A 22,411-nucleotide genomic window follows, 5' to 3' on the forward strand; every position below is an offset into this window, starting at 1 on the left:
CTTTGTTTTGCTTATGACATTTTTCGCTTTTCTACGTGTTTTTCGAATTACTATAATCAAAGGAAAAAAAAAATTCTAAGTGTATATAATAGCAAAAATATTGAAAAGTTCCTACGTAACCTAATCCAACTTGGCTAGTGGTAATAACAATCATGTGATGTTAGTGATAAGAGAATTTCATCTTAGACATACACGCTTTTTGTAGATTCCATAGATATTGTTCGCAATGTATAAAGTACTGCTAAGTTATATTTCGAAATTCATATACGACGTCACTCTGAGTCAGTTAAATAATCTAACGAAAAATACAATTTTCTGGAATCATCTGCTGTTGCTCTAATCATTATTGTTGGCTTTCTTTTCTTATTCGATGGAATTTAAGGTATAACATTTTTATTAAATGTGATTATAAAATTTTGTTAATTACACTTACACACAGACACGTAACAAAGAACAAATATCAAAAATTCTAGTGTGTTTTTTGACGTTTTTCATGACGGTTTGGTTTGTTTTGAATTGCGCGCAAAGCTACTCGAGGGCTATCTGCGATAGCTGTTCCCAGTTTAGCAGGGCAAGACTAAATGAAAGGCAGCTCGTCATCACCACCCACCGCCAACACTTGAGCTTCTCTTTTACCAACGAATAGTGGGATTGACCGCAATATTATAACGCCTCCACGGCTGTAATTGTGAGCATGTTTGGTGTGACGGGAACATGAACCAGCGACGAGTCCTAACCCACCTGGCCATGCCATGCCTGTATTATTAATACAACATAAGAAAATATATTTTAAGATTATTCAGGCAATAAAATTATTAGTAATGTATATACATATTTTAGCAGCGACCAACAAAACATTTAATATCAAATTTATATGTCTATTACAACAGTAATTCATTATTTACTGAATTTACAGGATAATACAAAGGAATTTTAATCACAGACGTCGAAAGCTGTAGTCCATTTGTCTTAAGCCTAACATTAGTTAAGAATTTATTAAATAAGGTTTATATTCGATAAAGAAATAAATTTACATTGTAACTTGAGAACTATTTTTGGTTTAGTTAGGATTAAGCTTCATTATACTTTATATTATCAGTCCACCTTTTTTATTACATCTTCGTTAACTTTCACATTTAGATAGTTATATGCGCGCACGTTTTCAGAACAGACAAAAACTGAGAATTATTGCAAACGGCATTCGAAAGCTAAAAATACCAGTTTCCAATCGAAACAAGCTCTAAGTGTAAGACGAATAGAAATCATATACATGCACAATGGGCTCGGCATGGCCAGGTGGGTTAAGGCGTTCAACTCGTAATATGAGGATCGCGGGTTCGAATCCTCATCACACCAAACATGCTCGCCCTTTCACCCGTCGGAGAATTTTGACGCCCCCCGCTAGTACAGCGGTACGTCTACAGATTTACAACGCTAAAATCAGGGATTCGATTCCCCTTCGGTGGGCTCAGCAGATAGCCCGATGTTCTTTTGCTATTAGAAAAACACACGTGCACAATGGTTAGGTTTGTGATTGTTAAAAGCTTGTTTTGCTTAGTCTCTTGCAGTGGTGTTGATGTTTCGAGAGTTTATAATACCTTCATATAATTACGTGAAAAATTAAACGACATACATTTTTGATTACTATAATTACCAACAACTATGCTAGATATTCCATCAGTGTCGTGTTAATTAGCGTAGCATTCTTTAAACAAGGTGGATAGAAAAGAATATACAGAAACTGTATTCAATCCACGGTCTTGCAAGTCCCTGAACTTACTAACTTATGAGATTTTGTGAAGAAAAAAAAACAACCAAAATTACTTTGTTTGGTTAGTGCATAACACAACGGCCCGGCATGGCCTAGCGCGTTAAGGCGTGCGCTTCATAATCTGAGGGTCGCGGGTTCGCGCCCCACTCCCGCCAAACATGCTCGCCTTCCCAGCCGTGGGGGCGTTATAATGTGACGGTCAATCCCACTATTCGTTGGTAAAAGAGTAGCCCAAGAGTTGGCGGTGGGTAGTGATGACTAGTTGCCTTCCCTGTAGTCTTACACTGCTAAATTAGGGACGGCTAGCACAGATAGCCTTCGAGTAGCTTTGTGCGAAATTCCAAAACAAACAAACAAGCATAACACAAGAGTATCTTCACGTCCTGTGTTTTAAATAAAGTAAGTTTTAGGCTAATAAGAATCATTATAAAATGAAATTTAGTGAACCTAACTCTATTTATTCATATATCTAGCAATTCGTTAGGAGTTAATGAAGTTATGAATGGGTTTTTGTCGTTAATTTATCGCGTTCTAATTTAAGAACATGAAAACTAAAGAAAGTTAAATTACATTTTCCTTTCAGTGCATTGCATATGAAAATTACGTGCCTTCTACATTGGTGGTAACTGTAAATGAAAGTGTTTCTATATCTTTTATATTTTTAATGCTGATACGTACTTAGATAGTATCTATTCACCATGATTCTACTTGTTTTAGTTAAAATAAATATTGTTAAGCAATCTAATTACTCATATAAAAAAATCAAATACGTCTGGTTTTGACAGAATAACACATGGTCAAAAGTTAGTTATATGTGGGGCTACTTATTGCTTCAACTGTGATTTATTGATACGTTTGTTTGGAAGCCTTTTTATATGTAGTTACGATAACTGACCACATCGCTAGCACTTTTCAAGTTGGCATATCTACCAAAGAACCTAAAACCACTGAGTTTTCTGAACTGTAAGTATTGTCTCAATGTTGAACAATACTGCGTTTGTCTAATTGTTTCTTTTATTTATGTGAGTCTGTGACAAGATAAATAAAACAAATGAGATTCATTTATAGAAACTGAAAAACTGGTTTTGAGCCACGATGTGCCGGTAACAGGATTTGTATTCATATTAAGATATAAATAAAACAACATTAAATATTAGTTGAAGAAAATCTCATATAGAATTATAAAAAAAATAAATCATAGTTCCAAAGGAAATTCAGAAGCATTTTGAGCATTAATAGAGTTTTCCTGTTTGGCTGTTGTTTGTGTTGGCTTTTATTAAGCGAAATACATGGCCTATACAGAACCCTTCTTAGGACGTTTTGTCTCAAAACAGACTAGTGAGCAGTATTGTTACGCCTTTATTGAGCCTAAGGCATGGTCTTTGTGGCACCCTTTTTAGGACGTTTTGTCTCAAAGCACACTAGTCAGCAGTATTGTTACGCCTTTATTGAGCTAAAGGCATGGTCTATGTAGAACCATGTTAAAACTTTTTTTTTCCTTAAAACAAATCAGTCAGCAATATTGTTATGCTTTTATTAAACAAAATGCATAACGTATTTAGAACCCTTCTTCAGAACGTTTTCCTTAAAACATACAAGACAACAATATTGTTAAGCTTCTACTGAGCGAAATGCATGACCTATATAGAATCCTTTTTAGAACGTTTTTCTTGAAGCATACCAGTCAACAATATTGTTACATTGTATATGTTTTTGCACTAAAAACTAATGTATTAAGTACTAATAACTATCAAATGGTGTATTGAATATGAATACCATAATCTGTCTGAAACAAACTAATGATTCATATATTTGTAGTTAATTACCGAACTAAAAATATTGAAACAGCATAAAATGTATTACAGACTATCTCCAAGATCTTTATTAAGACTGAAGATAATTATTTCAGATTTAGTCATCAATACATTCATTACTCCTGTTGGTAAAATATCATTAATATAAAATACATAATAATACAAAAAAATCATTTACCTAATTATCATTTTCCAAACCATTATATGACTTTTCTGTGTGTGTTTTCTTATAGTAAAGCAGCATCGGGTTATCTGCTGAGTCTACCGACGAGAATCAAACCTCTGATTTTAGCGTTGTAAATCCGTAAACTTATCGCTCTAAGAACAGGGGACCTATTACTTTGTTATATACGTACTTGCATAAGTACATATTAATTAGTGTGTATTTTATTACAGCAAAGCCACATCGGGTTATCTGTTGTGTCCATCTAGGGTAATTGAGTCCCAAAATGTCCGTCATGTTCAGATGGTTGAGGCACTCGACTCGTAATCCAAAGGTCACCGGTTCAAATCCTCGTCGCACCAAACATGCTCGCCCTTTCAGCCGTAGGGGTGTTATAATGCTGCTGTAAATCTGTCTTTTTGTGGGTCATTCTTAGCTCGCTATATACACCTACATACTGAAACTACTTTGTTTCTAACGAGCATTTATTATTGACTTTACTCTGCCAAATTGGGTCTATACCTTGACATGAGGCCCCGGCATGGCCAGGTGGTTAAGATGATCTGAGGATTGCGAGTTTGAATCCCCATCACACCAAACATGCTCGTCCTTTCAACTGTAGAGGCGTTATAATGTGACGGTCAATCCCACTATTCGTTAGTAAATGAGTAGCCCAAGAATTGGTGGTGGGAGGTGATGACTAGCTGCCTTCCCTCTAGTCTTACACTGCTAAATTAGGGAGCTAGCGCAGATAGCCCGCGTGTAGCTTTGCGCAAAATTCAAACAAAACAAACAAACGAGTCCCAAAAATTTAGCATTGTAAGAGTAAAGACTTACTGTAGTTCCAAAGGAAAATATGTTAACGACAAAGATAGATATTTTTATCTGTCAAAAATATATTTATTCTGCATAGCATATAATACTTAACTAGCTAATCATATGTGACGTCATTAGTCACATTACAGTATTATTTATCGTTTGAGATCCATTAGGTATCTGAATTACAGGTGCAAATGTTCTGTAATTTATAGCTACACGTATTCTACGAGACGTTACTTAAACAATCGAGGTTGTTATTGGATAGTTGGTAAAACAGAAAATGTGAAATAACTTTACTTATATTTTAGGTAAAACGATCCTAACGAAAGCAAGAAGTGTTTGACGAAGCTAAGCCTTTTATCAGCTTTCTATCAATCGGTAAAAACCAACTTGCGTGTTCCGTACTTGGATACAGTAAAATACAAACGGAACACTTGCATTTACTAAAGATAAGACTAACTAGTCAGGAAGTGAGTGTATAATTAATCTAAGTAGCAGGAAAATCATTAAGTTAGTAAAGACATCCAAAGTAAGAGAATGTTGTACTTTTAGATACTGACACCTTTACAGTTCCACATACCTCGGATATTACAATGATTTAAAACTAGGGACAATCGTTCATTTCCCAGATAAGGACTGGTTCTCATCATGTGGATTACCATTCTATCTATAAAACGGGCGATTATTTAGTCGAAATTCATTTCATTCAGAAACACTGAATTAAAACGTAAATGTGCCCCTAACTGTACGGTTTATTCCAAAGGAATATTAGTATCTAATGGCGAAATAATAAAAATAGTAAAAGAAAAGTGTATTTCAATATGGCTCGTATAAGTATCAACAGTTTTATTGATAAAGAGAGAACAACGACCTACTTAGGTCATCTTCAGGTTAGCTAAAAAAGCTTGCAACTGACCGTTGTTGGGCGCATGTGTAGGGGACAAGAATGTAAACGGGTGCGAGACGGTAGAGGGCGTTGCATATATATTAGGTTATTGATTAATGTAGGTTTGCATGTTTGTTTTGGATTTCGCGCAAAGCTACATGAGGGCTATCTGCGCTAGCCATCCCTAATTTAGCAGTGTAAGACTAGAGGGAAGACAGCTAGTCATCACCACCCACCGCCAACTCTTGGACTACTCTTTTACCAACGAATAGTGGGATTGGCCGTCACATTATAACGCCTCCACGGCTGAAAGGGCGAGCATGTTTGGTGCGACTGGGATTCGAACCCGCGACCGTCAGATTACGAGTCGAATGCCTTAACACCTTTGGCCACGCCGGGCCCTTCATTTGTGTTGTACGACTTGAAATACCCACTAAACATCCTGTCACCTCTTAACTATAAGTTACAATGTTTCAAACTATAGGCTTCAACGTAGAAATATATTTTAATATTTTCTTTACGCAGATTTAAGCTAATAAAATGGCGTAATGATGCGTTTACTTCTTTTTTATCTTAACGTGAAAATTTTTAATTGGGATTTTGATAATCGGGTAGGTACAAAAGATTAGAATGTGTTCATCTTTAAAGCTTGAAATATGAAACATTTATCAATCCGTTCATCATTACATAGCACGAGGCGTGTATATCAAAGTCACTTAATTAAATGTCTGAGAAATGGAAGGAGACGTCCTCGTATCGCAACTGTGTTCATTTTTGGATATTGATTTCCCTTCATTTCCAGAATATAATCATTTGAACATTATTCAGAGAAGTAGAAAAATCTACCGACTGTTTTTATCAGACGTAAATGTCATTTTCTCTGGTAAGTTATAAATTTGTTTTTTTTCAATAAATTAGCAGTAAATGATTTTAGTCTTTGTTTTGGTTTTTTTATTTGTTTTTCCTAATTCCACAAATGCAGTTGAAGCGCATTACATCGATTTAAATATTAGTTTTAATAACCTCACCTCTAGTTGGAAGAATAATTCAAGTAAAAATTATACGTTTCTGTTGTTAAATAGGATTGTTTGTGTCCTTGGGATTTCGCGCAAAGCTACACGAGGGCTATCTGCGCTAACCGTCCCTAATTTAGCAATGTAAGATTAGAGGAAAGGCAGCTACCGTCACATTATAACGCCCCACGGCTGAAAGGGCGAGCATGTTTGGTGCGACTGAAATTCGAACCCGCGACACTCAGATTACGAATCGAACGCCTTACCCCACCTGGCCATGCCGGGGCTTCTGAATAAGAATATGTCACAGTAAATAGAGTACAACGTTTACCTACCACAACTCAGTAGTTTTTCTATATGTTTTTCTCTATGTTGTTTTATATAAAGTTTATGTGTTTGGTTGGAATTAAACACAAAGTTACACAACACTACCTGCTCTTTTCTCACCATGAGTATCAAAACCCGGTTTCTAGAGGAGTCCGCAGACATATCCCTGTGCCCCTGGGCAGGAGGGCGGATTTTTATATCAAATATTAAAACCAAACTTATGAATAGAAACTTGTTTTTTTCAAAATTGTATGCAAAACAACTTTTGATGTAGAAAATATGGTTTATTTTTAAGTAAAATGAATACCATTGATAGTTTTGAACCTTACATACAATTTTATAACAAAGACATTATGAAAATTGAATTTATAAATGTACATATTAAGTAACAGATATGGATAAAATTCTTTACCATTGCCTCAAACATTTTACACAAATCTAAGAATTCCATATTTCATAGTTATAATTTTATTAAACTCTAATACAAGTTGTACTTAATTGTTTTCCACTCTATGCTAGTTGGCCCGGCACGGCCAGGTGAGTCAAGGCGTTCGAATCGTAATCTGGGAGTTGCTGGTTCGAATCCCCGTCATACAACACACGCTCGCCCTTTCAGTCGTGGGGACATTATAATGTGGCGCTCAATCCCCACTATTCGTTGATAAAAGAGTAGCCCAAGAGATGGCGGTTGATAGTGATGACTTCCTGCCATCCCTCTAGCGTTATACTGCTAAACTATGGACGGTTAGCGCAGATAGCCCTCGTGTAGCTTTGCGCGAAATTCAAAACAAATCGAACTGTGCTAGTTGCCCTAGCTTACGTAGTATAATTAACATAATATTAACACATATATTAACGTAATTATATAACTAATGTTCTCAGCACACCTTTCATTTTTATTACAACTCTGACGGATTTGCCAAAAATTTGTCATCCAAAAACGCTACGTTGAGATGAGAAATAAGAATTCGTATACCCTAAGTAACAAGTAAGGTTGTGCGAGTTTGTGTAACTCATAGTAATTTATTGAATTTAATTTGAATAATTAAATATAGATTACAAATAATTATGATATTGCCTGTATTAATATATTTCTTAAGTAGTAATAACAAAATTAGCCAAAAGTGGTAGACGTGATACATAAAGCTTTACATGTGGCAGTTTCGCTTCTCTGCTTGGCTGAGCAGGCCTATCTAGTTCTTTGTGGTTAAAGGGGCGACAAACGCTGTTAACGAGGATAACAAACTGATGATCTCGGACAGTTTTGTAAACATTGCTTTTACTCATAACTAATATTATTTGTTATTAATTGGAATTATTACTGTAAGATTTTAGCAGCTATTCTGGTATAAATTATGACATTATATATGAAATTGTTAGCAAAATGTGTCCAACTTAACAGGCGAGTTTCGATTAAAACTAGGTGTAAGATTAAAAATAGTAAGTTTCACAAGCTTCACGTTTGTTTCCAGAAATCATAAAGCAAATTGCGTTTGAAAATTGCTGTATTTCTTATTGGTGTATCACATAGAACAAAGCTAGATCACGGGGATCAACATTCAGGTTTTAACGTTATAAGACTTGAGGTTAACAGTTTCCCCCCCCCCCAGTGGCACTGCGGTATGTCCACAGAAATACAACGTTAAAATCCGGGTTTCGACACTCCTGATGGGAAGAGCACAGACAGCCCATCGTGTAGCTTTATGTTTAATTGGAAACAAACAACGTTAACAGCTGAACCACCAAACACAACCTGACAAACAAGTAAAAATATACAAGTGGGGAGAAAGTTACTAGCATCAGTAAATAAAATTGTTAGAAACTGACAGAAAACTCCCACATGTTTGTTTAATTTCGCGCAAAGCTACTCGAGGGCTATCTGCGTTAGCCGTCTCTAATTTAGCAATGTACAGCTACAGGGAAGGCAGACAGTCATCACCACCCACCACCAACTGTTGGGTTACTCTTTTATCAACGAATAATAGGATTGACCGTAACCTTATAACGCCCCCACGGCTGAAATGGTGAGCATGTTTGGTGTGACAGGGATTCGAACCCGCGACTCTCGGATTAGGAGTCGAGTGTTTTAACCATACCGGGCTAACTCGCAAATAGCCAGCACTTAACAATAAAGCTAGCAGTGTGACAAATGAAACCAAATTTCAACTTGAATGTATCTAATAATTCTGTAATTCATTTTGAAATATCTTCCATTAACATTAAATAACCCCAGTTTTCTTTATTTCAATCAAAACATCATTTAATTACCTATTAATCTATTTCTGTTACCTTTAGCATTTACACCACTGAAACTCCGTCACTCTTAAATGTCTCTCTCTCTGTCGGCCCCGGCATGGCCAGGTGGTTAAGGCACTCGACTCGTAATCCGAGGGTCGAGGGTTCAAATCCCTGTCATACCAAACACGCTCGCACTTTCAGCCGTGAGGGCTTTATAATGTGCGGTCAATCCCATTATTCGTTGGTGAAAAAGTAGCCCAAGAGTTGGCGGTGAGTAGTGATGACTCTCTGCCTTTTCTCTTGTCTTACACTGCAAAATTAGGGTTGGCTAGGGCAGATAGCCCTCGTGTAGCTTTGCGCAAAATTAAAGAAAAACTCTTTCCGTCTTTAAAGTTTACACCTGTCTCCTCTTAGTACATTTAAGGACAGCTCATATTTCAGAAATATTTGTTCTATTATAATCTTATTATCTCCTGATAAGAAAGTTACTTCTTTAATAACTGCTGCACATACTTTGTTATCCAACGTGAAAATACTTACGTTCTACCATAATACATTGTCAGCACTAATATGGCTTGGGCATTCATAATATTGGTTACAATGTAAACAAACATGTTAACAGCTTACACAACTAAATTTCTAATTATACTTGCTAGTCACTCAATGCATTACTTTGTTTCCCTTTACTTCATATCATCTTTTTCTTTATGTGTAACAATGTGTAACAGTTCTGAGTCCTTTAGTTATGGAGGGGGAGATTTCGCTATAATTTATATTTTGAAACCAAATAATGTACATTTTGATGTTATCAAAACGTTTTATATTTCACTGGTACTACTGAAACCGTACACTTATATTGGATAGCTCAGCTGTATCGATCTATGTTAATCTTTTGTCTGTATTCTGTTAACTAGCTTTGCTTATATCTGAAGATCTAATCTTTGTGTCAGAAGCTACTTTATCAGCTTTAGATTAAATATTTATAGTTTCACTACCTGTGGAAACATTGCAGTTGTTTTATAACTATTTCATTATTACAATTCCGTACTACTATCTGCACCATATTTTTCTGTGCTTCTGCATAAAACACGTGGCTTTAGAAAGTAGTCAGTTTCATCTTTGCACAGTACCCTGTCTTACAATGAATTGAGTGCCACATCCTTGTCTCGTTTCGTTTGTTAATAACGTTATCTACTTCCTACTCATCGTCCTGTCTTACAATGAATTAAGTACCACATTGTCGTTTCGTTTGTTAATAACGTTATCTACTTCCTACTCATCGTCCTGTCTTACAATGAATTAAGTACCACATTGTCGTTTCTGTTTGTTAATAACGTTATCTACTTCCTACTCATCGTCCTGTCTTACAATGAATTAAGTACCACATTGTCGTTTCGTTTGTTAATAACGTTATCTACTTCCTACTCATCGTCCTGTCTTACAATGAATTAAGTACCACATTCTCGTTTCGTTTGTTAATAACGTTATCTACTTCCTACTCATCGTCCTGTCTTACAATGAATTAAGTACCACATTGTCGTTTCGTTTGTTAATAACGTTATCTACTTCCTACTCATCGTCCTGTCTTACAATGAATTAAGTACCACATTGTCGTTTCGTTTGTTAATAACGTTATCTACTTCCTACTCATCGTCCTGTCTTACAATGAATTAAGTACCACATTGTCGTTTCGTTTGTTAATAACGTTATCTACTTCCTACTCATCGTCCTGTCTTACAATGAATTAAGTACCACATTCTCGTTTCGTTTGTTAATAACGTTATCTACTTCCTACTCATCGTCCTGTCTTACAATGAATTAAGTAACACATTCTCGTTTCGTTTGTTAATAACGTTACCTACTTCCTATTCATCGTCTCTGTATCCTCTTACTTCCGTCGTATTGTTAGTGGTTTATTTTGAATTAACTCTAACAGTATTCTACTATATTCTGAATTAACTCTAACACTATTCTATTATAAACTTTCTTAATACACACACAATAGTGTGGATTGTGAGATCGATACAAAATCAAGAGATCGAAGAATGAATTGAAATAAATAAAAAACATCGTATATTTTGGGGTAACAAAATTTATCTAAGGATGTTCAGGTATGACAAGTGTCTCTTCATATACCAATCAATTGATATTTTTTGGAGTGAATGGAATTGAACTTTCCGAATGTCGCCTAGCTTGAGATTTCTGCGTACAGGCGTGAAATTAAATAAGGTATAACTGTTTGCCAGGTTGACTTTGACGAAGTGTCGCTGCTGTGAGCGAGGAGAACACGTGCAGGTGAGCTGATGTTTATGATTTGTCTGTCCTGAATTGATTTATACTTTACAATGCCATATTAGTTGGAGATAGGGTTTATACAGCAGTGAGGCATACATGTAACAAGATAGAGCTGTAAAGGAAAGATGATTGCAGAAAAGCCCTTTTCTCAACCCAGATATATTAAAATTTATTCGGGTTTCTTTTTCTTTTCTTTCTTTGTTATTTTTTGGTTGGATGAGTTCTCTATATTAGAGTAGATGATGGTTTAAGGTCCGGGTAAATGTGCTCGTACTTACAGTGGTGATCTAGATAGTACTTAGGGTTAAGTAGTATTCCCAGATAAATAGTCACTTGGGGTTATAAGTGACCTATGGTATACCATTTCAGGAAAAAGCCACTAACTCTAGATGATCTGTTTCACTTTCCCAATTGACTTGGTAAATATGAGTATATATATATATATGTGTGGGCTTCACATCTTTGAGAGTATCTCATTCAAATGTCACAAATAAATAAGCAAGAAGTGTATTGTTTAAACAAGGGAAGGAAATTGTTATATTATTGGTTTTTCTAAGTTAAGCTATTCTCCTGACAAGCAAGAAGTGTATTGATTAAACAAGGGAAGGAAATTGTTAGTGTGGTTATATTATTGGTTTTTTTCTAAGTTGCTTTAATCTCCTGACAAGCAAGAAGTGTATTGTTTAAACAAGGGAAGGAAATTGTTAGTGTGGTTATATTATTGGTTTTTCTAAGTTCAGCTAATCTCCTGACAAGCAAGAAGTGTATTGTTTAAACAAGGGAAGGAAATTGTTAGTGTGGTTATATTATTGGTTTTTCTAAGTTAAGCTAATCTCCTGACAAGCAAGAAGTGTATTGTTTAAACAAGGGAAGGAAATTGTTAGTGTGGTTATATTATTGGTTTTTCTAATTAAGCTAATCTCCTGACAAGCAAGAAGTGTATTGTTTAAACAAGGGAAGGAAATTGTTAGTGTGGTTATATTATTGGTTTTTCTAAGTTAAGCTAATCTCCTGACAAGCAAGAAGTGTATTGTTTAAACAAGGGAAGGAAATTGTTATATTATTGGTTTTTCTAAGTTATTTTACTAGTTTAAAGATCTACCTTTAAGACATTTAATTTTATTATAGCTATAGAATGCTTTGACGTGGATGTAATTTGATGATGTAGGTATTATCCTTGGAGGATGATTTATTGTTTTCTGAATGTTAAGAAAGGTGTGACCGGACATGTTTAGAACGTTGGCACAGTCTTACTTTAAAACGGGTGTTTTGCAAAGTCTAAATTTCCTAATGACAGGAATAGTGCTTGACACCATTAAAGTTCCAGAAATCAGGACTGTAATTATATATTACCACATTTAAGGAAGAAAACACAAAGTTAATCCAAAAGAGTTCGCAGAAAATATCCATTTTTTTTACAAATATTACTTGACACTTGTTATAACTTGAGGTGTAAATCAAAAATATAACTTTATCATATATATATCTGAATACGTTATCAGAAGTTCTGAAATAACTTTTATCTATTTCTCTCAGAGACTTAGAGGTGAGTCCGGAGCTGAAATCGCTAAAAACCGTGTTTCATTCCTCGTGATGGGAATAGCACAGATAGCCCATTGTGTAGCTTTGTGCTTAGCAGCAAATAAACAAAAGAAAAACTGGTATTTCTAAGAAACTTAGTTACCTTTATTTCTAACAAAAATAGTTCGTTTAATACTATTCTTCAAGAAGGAACTTGTAAGAGCTGGTCATTGAATTCATGGGAAAACAGAGCAACACAAAACTGTGGAAAATAATAATAATATCGTATTAAAACTCGTCTAAACCAACGTCTAATTATTTAAAGTTGGTCATCAGTGTTTCCTTTCCTCCTGGTAGTTCAAGAGTGCATCTGGAGGCTTACAAAGCCAATAATATAGTTTCGATATATGTGGTGGCAAAGCACAGAGAATCCATTGTTTAAATGTTTGTTTACGAACAACAAAACTCACAGCTAAAGACAGTATTTAGTTATTCTAATTGAAACAAGCTATAATTCGACAACTAAGCTACATGTCACTCATAAAACACTAACAAATAAATCATTCTCAAACGAATGCCAAAAATAACACTAGGCCTAAATCATACACTTATACTCTTTTTAATACCACGGATAACGTCATATTACAGTTATAATCATGTATAGTAACTACTGTACAATAATATCATTCACGAGCTTTAGTTAAGTTCCATGGCAATAAAACTAATCATGCGATCGAAATGGACACCATTAATAATTCATCTTGCAAATAACGACTTGATAGACATGGTTTTAGGTCTTCACATCTCATGACATTTCAGTTCAATATGGAGTACGATCACCTAGAGAGAAGTGAAGGGAACTCAAAGCGATGTTTTAACTTTAGCATCAGAACGAAACAACACAAAGAAAATCTGATATATTTGCTCTCAGCTAATCAGTGAATACTTACCATATACATGGCCCTCTGTAGGAACTCGAGGCATATACATGGCCCTCTGTAGGAACTCGAGGCACATTATTTTTACCAATCATTTCCCATTTTTCAATTGGCTAAGATTAATTAGTTTTGACATATATAAAAAAGGGGCTGTCCTTTTATTGACAATTCATACAGTTGATGTTTTATGGTTAATTTTAAATTCTACTATTTTTACCTTTTTTCTTCGTCTATTAAACTTGGTGATTCTCATAACAGTAATTCGGAATTATTTTAACTTTCCCTATTAAAAAAAAAAGGAATTTAATCAATCAAATTTCGGTAAATTTTCCAACACTTTTAAAATTAATCACTTTTCCCTAAAATAATTATCCCTATAATAGCGCATCCAAAAAGAAAGTAATTCCTTTAAGGAAAAACAAAAATAAAGATTGAATATCATTGGTTTTAACCACAGTTACGACAGAAAGTGTTCGTACCCCTACATCGTGAGTAGTTTTTTTCCCCATAACTTAAAAAGTATCACGATTAGGATAATGAAAGTATAGTATATCATAAATATTATATTAGCACACATCTACATAATTTTTATATATAATTTGAACAACAAATAAACTGTTTATAAACAAATAACCAAACATAGGAGGGGCAGAAAGTGTTCGTGCGTCTACTTTAATGGTCAGTTGTGTAACTTTTCAGGTGAATTACTTGGCGTAATCTCTCCTCATAGCCCTCCATGATTGTTTGACAGTACTCGACTGGTATTTTCTTCCATTCTTCTTTACAGAAGGCCTCCAACTCTTGCAAGTTTTTCGGATTACGCTGATGAACTCTGGTCTTCAACTCATGCCAAACGTTTTCAATTGCGTTGGAATCGGGTCACTGCAATGGCCGCTCCAGAACGCTTATATGATTCCTCTGCAACCAGAATTGCACATATTTCGATGTGTACTTGGGGTCATTGTCGTGCTGGAAGATCTAACGACGCCCAAGCCACAAGTTCCGAGCATCATTCTTGATATAAGTGCCTAATATATCAACGTACTCATCTTTTTTTCATGATTCCGTTGACGCGGTGAAGACTGCCTACACCAGAAGAGCTGAAGGAACCCCATAGCATGACCGAGCCACCTCTGTGTTTAACTGTAGTGACGGTGTTCTTTGGAAGATTTCGTTACCCCTTCTTACGGAAAATATTGCGAATATCATTGTGGTCGAAAAGCTAGATTTTAGTCTCGTCTAACCAAAGAATAGTCTTCCAATAGGTAAAGGGTTTATCTACATGCTTTCTTGCATACCTTAATTGTGCTTCTAAACAAACTGGCTTTAAATATGGAGTTCTACGAGGATGGCATGCTTTGAACTCACAAGAGCGTAACATGTTTGTAACTGTAGAGGTTCTTACTTCAATCCCAGTTTCCCTTATCAGCTTCTGTATGTCATTACGTGTTAAACGAGGGTTCCTACTAACTTCTCTGAGAACCTTCCTCTTGGTTTTCTCTGGAATTTTGGTGGGGCGTCCGAAACGAGGGAGGTTAGCTGTTGATCCTGTAAGCTTAAACTTGGCAATTATGCTTTGAACAGTATATTTCGGCGTAGCAATACCGAAAAGAGACACACGAGACTTGTATTTTACAATAATTCGGTTTTTTTAAACCACTGGACAGTTGTTTCCTGTTCGCGATGATGACCAAGCAGATAATGACGGAGAGGGTGCTAAATTGCCGGAAGTACATTTTTTGCTGGCTAAATTCCAATAATTATGAACCCAGTGTCTAGTTCTGGAATGGTATAATGTAGTTTATTCGCCAAACTAAACAAAATTTTTACGGAATATCAGTTTTTCACACGTTCTGAACTGTACGAACACTTTCTGCTTCTCCTCTTTTTGGTTATTTGTTTATAAACAGTTTATTTGTCGTTTAATTTACATAAAAAAATTATCTAGGTGTGTGTTAGTATAATATTTATATTATATTTTATGTCTATTAGCCTAATCGTGATACTTTTTAAGTTATGAGGACAAAACTACTCGGGACGCAGAGGTACGAACACTTTCTGTCGTAGCTGTACCTTCAAAACCCCTTCAGTGGCTCAGCGGTACGTCAGAGGATTTACGATGTAAAAACCGGATTTCAATACCCGTGGTAAGCAGACCACAAATAGCTATTTATTACTATTTGTTCAGTCACCTTTAACACCATTTCATTCTATTTATTACTATTTGTTCAGTCACCTTCAGCACCATTTCATTCTATTTATTCCTATTTGTGCAGACACCTTTAACACCATTTCATTCTATTTATTCCTATTTGTGAAGAACACCTTTAACACCATTTCATTCTATTTATTAGTATTTGTGCAGACATCTTTAACACCATTTCATTCTATTTATTCTTGTTTGTGCAGACACCTTTAACACCATTTCATTCTATTTATTACTATTTGTTCAGTCACCTTTAACACCATTTCATTCTATTCGTTGCTATTCGTACGGACACCTTTAACACCATTTCATTCTATTTATTGCTATTCGTAAAGACACCTTTAACACCATAAACTTTAACTAGTTTCTGCACGACATACAAAACGTTCGTTCCTTTTTCCTTTGAATTTTGCAAAAAAAATAAAAAATATGGTACTGTCTGTGTAATATATACAAAGGTAATAAAAATAGGTAATATGGCACTGTCTGTGTAATACATACAAAGGTTATAAAAATAGGAAATATGGCACTGTCTGTGTAATACTTACAAAGGTTATAAAATAGGAAATATGGCACTGTCTGTGTAATACCTACAAAGGTTATAAAAATGGGAAATATGGCACTGTCTGTGTAATACATACAAAGGTTATAAAAATAGGAAATATGGCACTGTCTGTGTAATACTTACAAAGGTTATAAAAATAGGAAATATGGCACTGTCTGTGTAATATATACAAAGGTTATAAAAATAGGAAATATGGCACTGTCTGTGTAATATATACAAAGGTTATAAAAATAGGAAATATGGCACTGTCTGTGTAATACATACAAAGGTTATAAAAATAGGAAATATGGCACTGTCTGTGTAATACATACAAAGGTTATAAAAATAGAAAATATGGTATTGTCTGTTTATTATATACAAATGTTATAAAAATAGGAAATATGGTACTGTCTGTGTAACACATACAAAAGTTATAAAAATAGTAAATATGGCACTGTCTGTGTAATATATACAAAGGTTATAAAAATAGGAAATATGGCACTGTCTGTGTAATATATACAAAGGTTATAATGAATGGAAAGCCCTCTTGTACTGCTAACATAGATCACACAGCGTAAGATATCTGTAATATTATTGAAAATGAATAATTTTTGTTGTCGCCTGTAACTTCAGGTCATGGGTTCATTATAATTCTACTGTTAGATAAAATAACAGTAACCCAGTGTTGGTGTTTTTCGCTAAGTTCTTTTCCTCTAGTCTATCAGTTTAAAATTAAGTGTGATTTGCACAAATAAACCCTGGGTGTTTTCGAGCATATCCAAAAAGAAACAAATTAACAATTACTCTGATATCGAAGTTCAGTTGACATGTATCGAGTTATGTATCCATCGTTATGGAGTTCCATATAATTGAGGAAATAGTTGGTTCTGGAAGCAAAATTCTGCTTATCAGTATCATTAAATACGGTATACATTTTGATCAGTAATACATTGTTATTTTTTAAATATTAAACACAAATGATTATTGTAACGCGTGATTAGCTGCAAAAACGACACTCATTAAACATAACTCAGATAAACTAAATAATTAAATTTCGTTCGGTCTTTTTTAGAACAAAGACACGTGAGACCATTTGCCGAGTCCCCCGCGAGGAATCGAACGCTGAATTTTAGCTATGTAAGTCTATGAAGTCATAGCTTACCCACAGTGGTACTTGATTGAAATCACCCGTAAGACATATTAAATGACTTATTAGTTTTTATATGAAAGGTTAGCATACACATTGTGGCATTGAGGCACACTAATATCAAACAGGCAGCCAAAAGTATTCATGAAATACAGGTTCGGGACTGTTGAGAAAACGGTTAATGGAACAGAAACAACACAAACACATGTCAACGAACACGCCACATTTCTGTTCACCAGTCTGTGAGTAATGACCACCGGTGGGTTTCGTGTACATTGACCATTTGACATCTGATGTCAAAGGACTGGACAGAATTAAAACCACGAAACAGAGTAAGAAAAAAACAACCTAAAAGTCGATATAGTCTTTTATAGCTGGCACAATGCCAAATGTGTTCCGGAAAATCAACGGTCAGTTTATGTACCTACAACGGAAAAGTACGGGATTAGACTGAGCAAATTATGCGTTATACTTAAACATAAACAGACCAATATGCATTTTCATAGAAATCAACACACGAAGTAAGCGTTATCTTTAGGCTTAAGGACAAAGAATTAGTATATGCTTAAGGCCTTACAACATGTTGTTCATGCGATGAAAATGCGTGGTAATTTAGAAATAAAATCTCATTAATATATATATGCTAAATAATACGAAAATGTGAATGTGATACTAAATTGTCACAGCATTATATTACAACTTTAGTGACATCTATTGAATAAGAATGTAACTACACAACCAACGGTCTAGGTTTTTTTTTTGTTTTACTGTTGTTTTTTCCTTTGTTGTTATTGGTCGTTTCAACACTCGTCTCGTTCGAATCTATTTACATCAATAATATATTTTACTATATAACCGAAAAAAAGTTACGTAATTCAATTTTATTTCTCTCAATTCTTTATTAAAATCCGAAGTTTATGGATTAAAAAAAACACTAAAAGAATAAGCGTGGAAAAAATTTCAAAATACTAAATAAACAAACTTATAAAGTACCAAACGTGAAGAATTATGCAGTAATTATTAACATTTGTGTTATCCTACACTCTTCTTCCAATTCAAATGTTTGTTTCTTAAGACGTGAAAAAAAAGTTCTCGCCAAATATGTAGGACCCCCCGTGGCTCACCAGTAAACCTCAAGGATCATAAGACTTACAAATAGATGTTTGACAGTGTTCACAGCAGATAACCCACTGCGTATTTTTGCGCTTTAACACAAGCAAACTGGTTAAATAACCTTCGAATGAAAAATAGCGAATGTTTCCCGGAACGTATTATTTACTGGAAAATTAATAGAACAAAATCGATTTTCTTCCTACGAGAGAGAGATAAGCAATCAGAGAAAAAAAAAAAGAAGATGATAAAGTTAGTTTCGAATCTTCCGAAAATAAAAGTTTTATTTCAGAGTTTCCGAACACGTTAAGGAATAAATAATCTTAAAAACAAATTACCAAATGAATAACATTTACTGAAATTTGAACTATCAAGAAAAACAATTTTTGTTTTTTGCGCAAAGCTACTCGAGAGCTATCTGCGCTAGCCGTCGCTAATTTAGGAGTGTAAGACTAGAGGGAAGGCAGCTAGTCATCACCACCCACCGCCAACTCTTGGGCTACTCTTTTACCAAGGAATAATGGGATTGACCGTCACATTATAACGTCCACACGGCTGAAAGGGAGAGCATGTTTGGCGCGACGGGGATGCGAACCCGCGACCCTCTGATTGCGACTCGCACGCCTTAATACGCTTGGCCATGCCGGGCCAGAAAAACAACTAAGACACGCAAAACAGATGCGTTGAGGTAGCTCATCTGGGGGACTTATCACAATTAAAATCGGGTTTCAATTCATTGCAGGGGGCATCGTGTTTAGCAAAAAACAAAAAAGAAAATCTAAGACAGGTACGAAACAGTTCCGAAATTTAAATAAAAATAAATGTAAAAATTGTCGAATGAAACCAATCATTTATAAAAAAAAAAAACACAATTAAATGAATTATATGCAAATAAGCATTGGTTCAATGATATTCTTAAATACTTTCGAAGAAACCTGACGAGGCCTTTTGAAATGTCTTTTCACGACGCGTGTTTTCCATGAATAAGACTTACAATTATAATTAGACAGGGTTCTATCCACGGTTGCCTTAAAAATCTGTTTGACGTCATATTAAATTCGAAAGGTTGCAAAGTGCACACCAAACTACAAATAACTAATGGTGCCTCAGCTACATAATGGAAAAATAGTATAAAATGTTTGATGGATCATTAGGTAAGAAGTGTTGAGTGTCATAAGAAAAAAACGATAACATACGAATATTAAAAAGGTTCATCCAATTTAAGCCAGAATCTACACTCTCACAAAGGATGATTGGAAAGAGTCCCTGCTGTTTGTACAGCGTTAAGTCTATGAATTTATAATGCTAAAATCAGGGGTTCGATTCCCCTCGGTGAACACAGCAGATAGTTAGATGTAGCCTTGCTATACAAAAAACACACAAAACACACACTGGAAAGGAATGAAAGAACACTCGACGGCTACCACACACCTGGTCAGAGCAAATTGGAATATTTCCGATTCCTTGACGAAATGAATCTTAAATAAAATATGGTGTAGTTTACACCAACACTTAATGGATTGTACACTGTGAGCACAGTGACTTAACAAAGAAAAAGCTGTGAGTTAACCTTGTTAAATGTCTCAAATGTAAAGAACTATGGTTATAACCCAGGTATCGAATAAAATTAGACGTGTGTAAATTGGTATTTGCTTTAGATTTGGCTTTATTGGAGAGCACCAAACCTTAACAACGTCTGCTGAATTTCGTGCTAAGCTACTCGAGAGCTGTCTACATTAGTTGTCCCTGATTTTGAGGTGATAAACTAAAGGGACTAAGACTGGCTAACAACTAACTTGTGAGTTACTCTGATGGAAGTCCACCATCACACTTATAGTGCGAAGTGTGACTTTTTTGGGGGGAGTGGTGGGACAGTAATGGAATGTAAATTTCTGATCTACAGACCAGCATAAGGCCCGACATGGCCAAGTGGATAAGGCACTCGACTAGTAATCTAAAGGTCGCGAGTTCGAATCCCCGTGACATCAAACATGCTCACCCTTTCAGTCGTGGGGCGTTATAATGTGACAGTGAATCCCACTATTCGTTGGTAAAAGAATAACCCAACAGTTGGCGGTGGGTGGTGGTGACTAGCTGCCTTCCTTCTAGTCTTACACTGCTAAATTAGGGACGAATAACGCTGATAACCCTCGTGTAGCCTTGCGCGAAATTCAAAACAAATCAAACCCAGATAGCTCTCGTGTAGCTTCGCGCGAAATTTAAAAAAAAAAAAATGTGTGTTCAGTGCTACATTTATTCTCAACGTTTCTGAAATTAACGCTGTTTCAAACGTGATTATTTTTAATATTTACTAGTCTTCTTGCAATGTAGTGACGAGGATGCTTTGTGTGTTCGTTTATTAATGGTTATTAATGCTTAGCTCATGTTTTCATAAAGTTTCCTATTTGTGTAATGTGTCTTTATTTATATGTTAAGGTTTGCTCCTTCTAAACACGAGCCTATTAAAGTATGTAGTGTAAGGATAAGGCCTAAGAGATATTTTCGAAAAACAAAAAAGAAAAAGTTGTGTTGGATATTTGTACGCTATTTAAATTGGTTTTAAATCCCATAAACCTAATTTTGTTTCTTATAATATTTTGCTAATGTTTTTAAATTTTCTGTTTTATTTGAATACGCAAAATCAGTGAAGAAAAATATTGTTGGACTATCGAGATATATTTCAGAGTAATGAGTTATATTTTTCATAGTATTTCAAATTAATTAATATGGCTATTTCAAAACTCCATCGGCATTAAGTTCTAACTTAATTTTGTAATAAATAGCTTGTGACTACATGACTGTTGGTTTACAGATCTCTACATAATCTGCTAATAATGGAAAATTTGCTGCAATTTAATCCCATTTCTTCTTGCTGAAGTCCCTATGTATTAGGCCCGGCAGGCGGTTAAGGCACTTGACACAATCTGAGGGTCGCAGGTTCGAATCCCCATAACTCTAAACACGCTCGCCCTTTCAGCCGTGGGGGCGTTATAATGTGACGATAAAGTGATGAAAGAGTAGCCCAAGAGTTGGTGATGGATGGTGATGACTAGCTGCCTTCTCTATAGTCTTACACTGCTAAATTAAGGACGGCTAGCACAGATAGCCCTCGAGTAGCTTTGTGCGAAATTCCAAAAAACAAACAAACAATCTATCTTTATATTTTCTCGCAAGAACTATTGAATGTTCTATATTATCCGAGACCATAGAAATAATCTTTTTGTTGAAAATACGGAATAACAAACAACATTTTCAGGTTTACGTCTTAATATATGTTTAAAGCTATTTATAATAATCCAACAACTTGTCTTCTTATTAATTTTATTATTATTATTCACTTTCCACTGTGGAAAATGTGTGTCATCTACTGTTCCAGAAAAATGAATGTTCCAGTCTATGTAGAAATTTAATTAATTAACCGTCTCTAGTTACACGAGCTAAAGTGCAAGCTTCATCTATTGTAAATTAGTGCTAAGTTTTATATACATAATATTGTCAATATTCAATAGATCCACTTCGAAGCTGTCAGCGTTCGACAGTAATTTTTTTAATAAAAGAGGAAGTCTGCGACACTTCAATAAGGGTGTTTTAGATGCAACTTGAGCGACGGTCCTGTCAT

The sequence above is a fragment of the Tachypleus tridentatus genome, chromosome 12, assembly GCF_004210375.1.
Source record: "Tachypleus tridentatus isolate NWPU-2018 chromosome 12, ASM421037v1, whole genome shotgun sequence".
Taxonomy (NCBI): domain Eukaryota; kingdom Metazoa; phylum Arthropoda; class Merostomata; order Xiphosura; family Limulidae; genus Tachypleus; species Tachypleus tridentatus.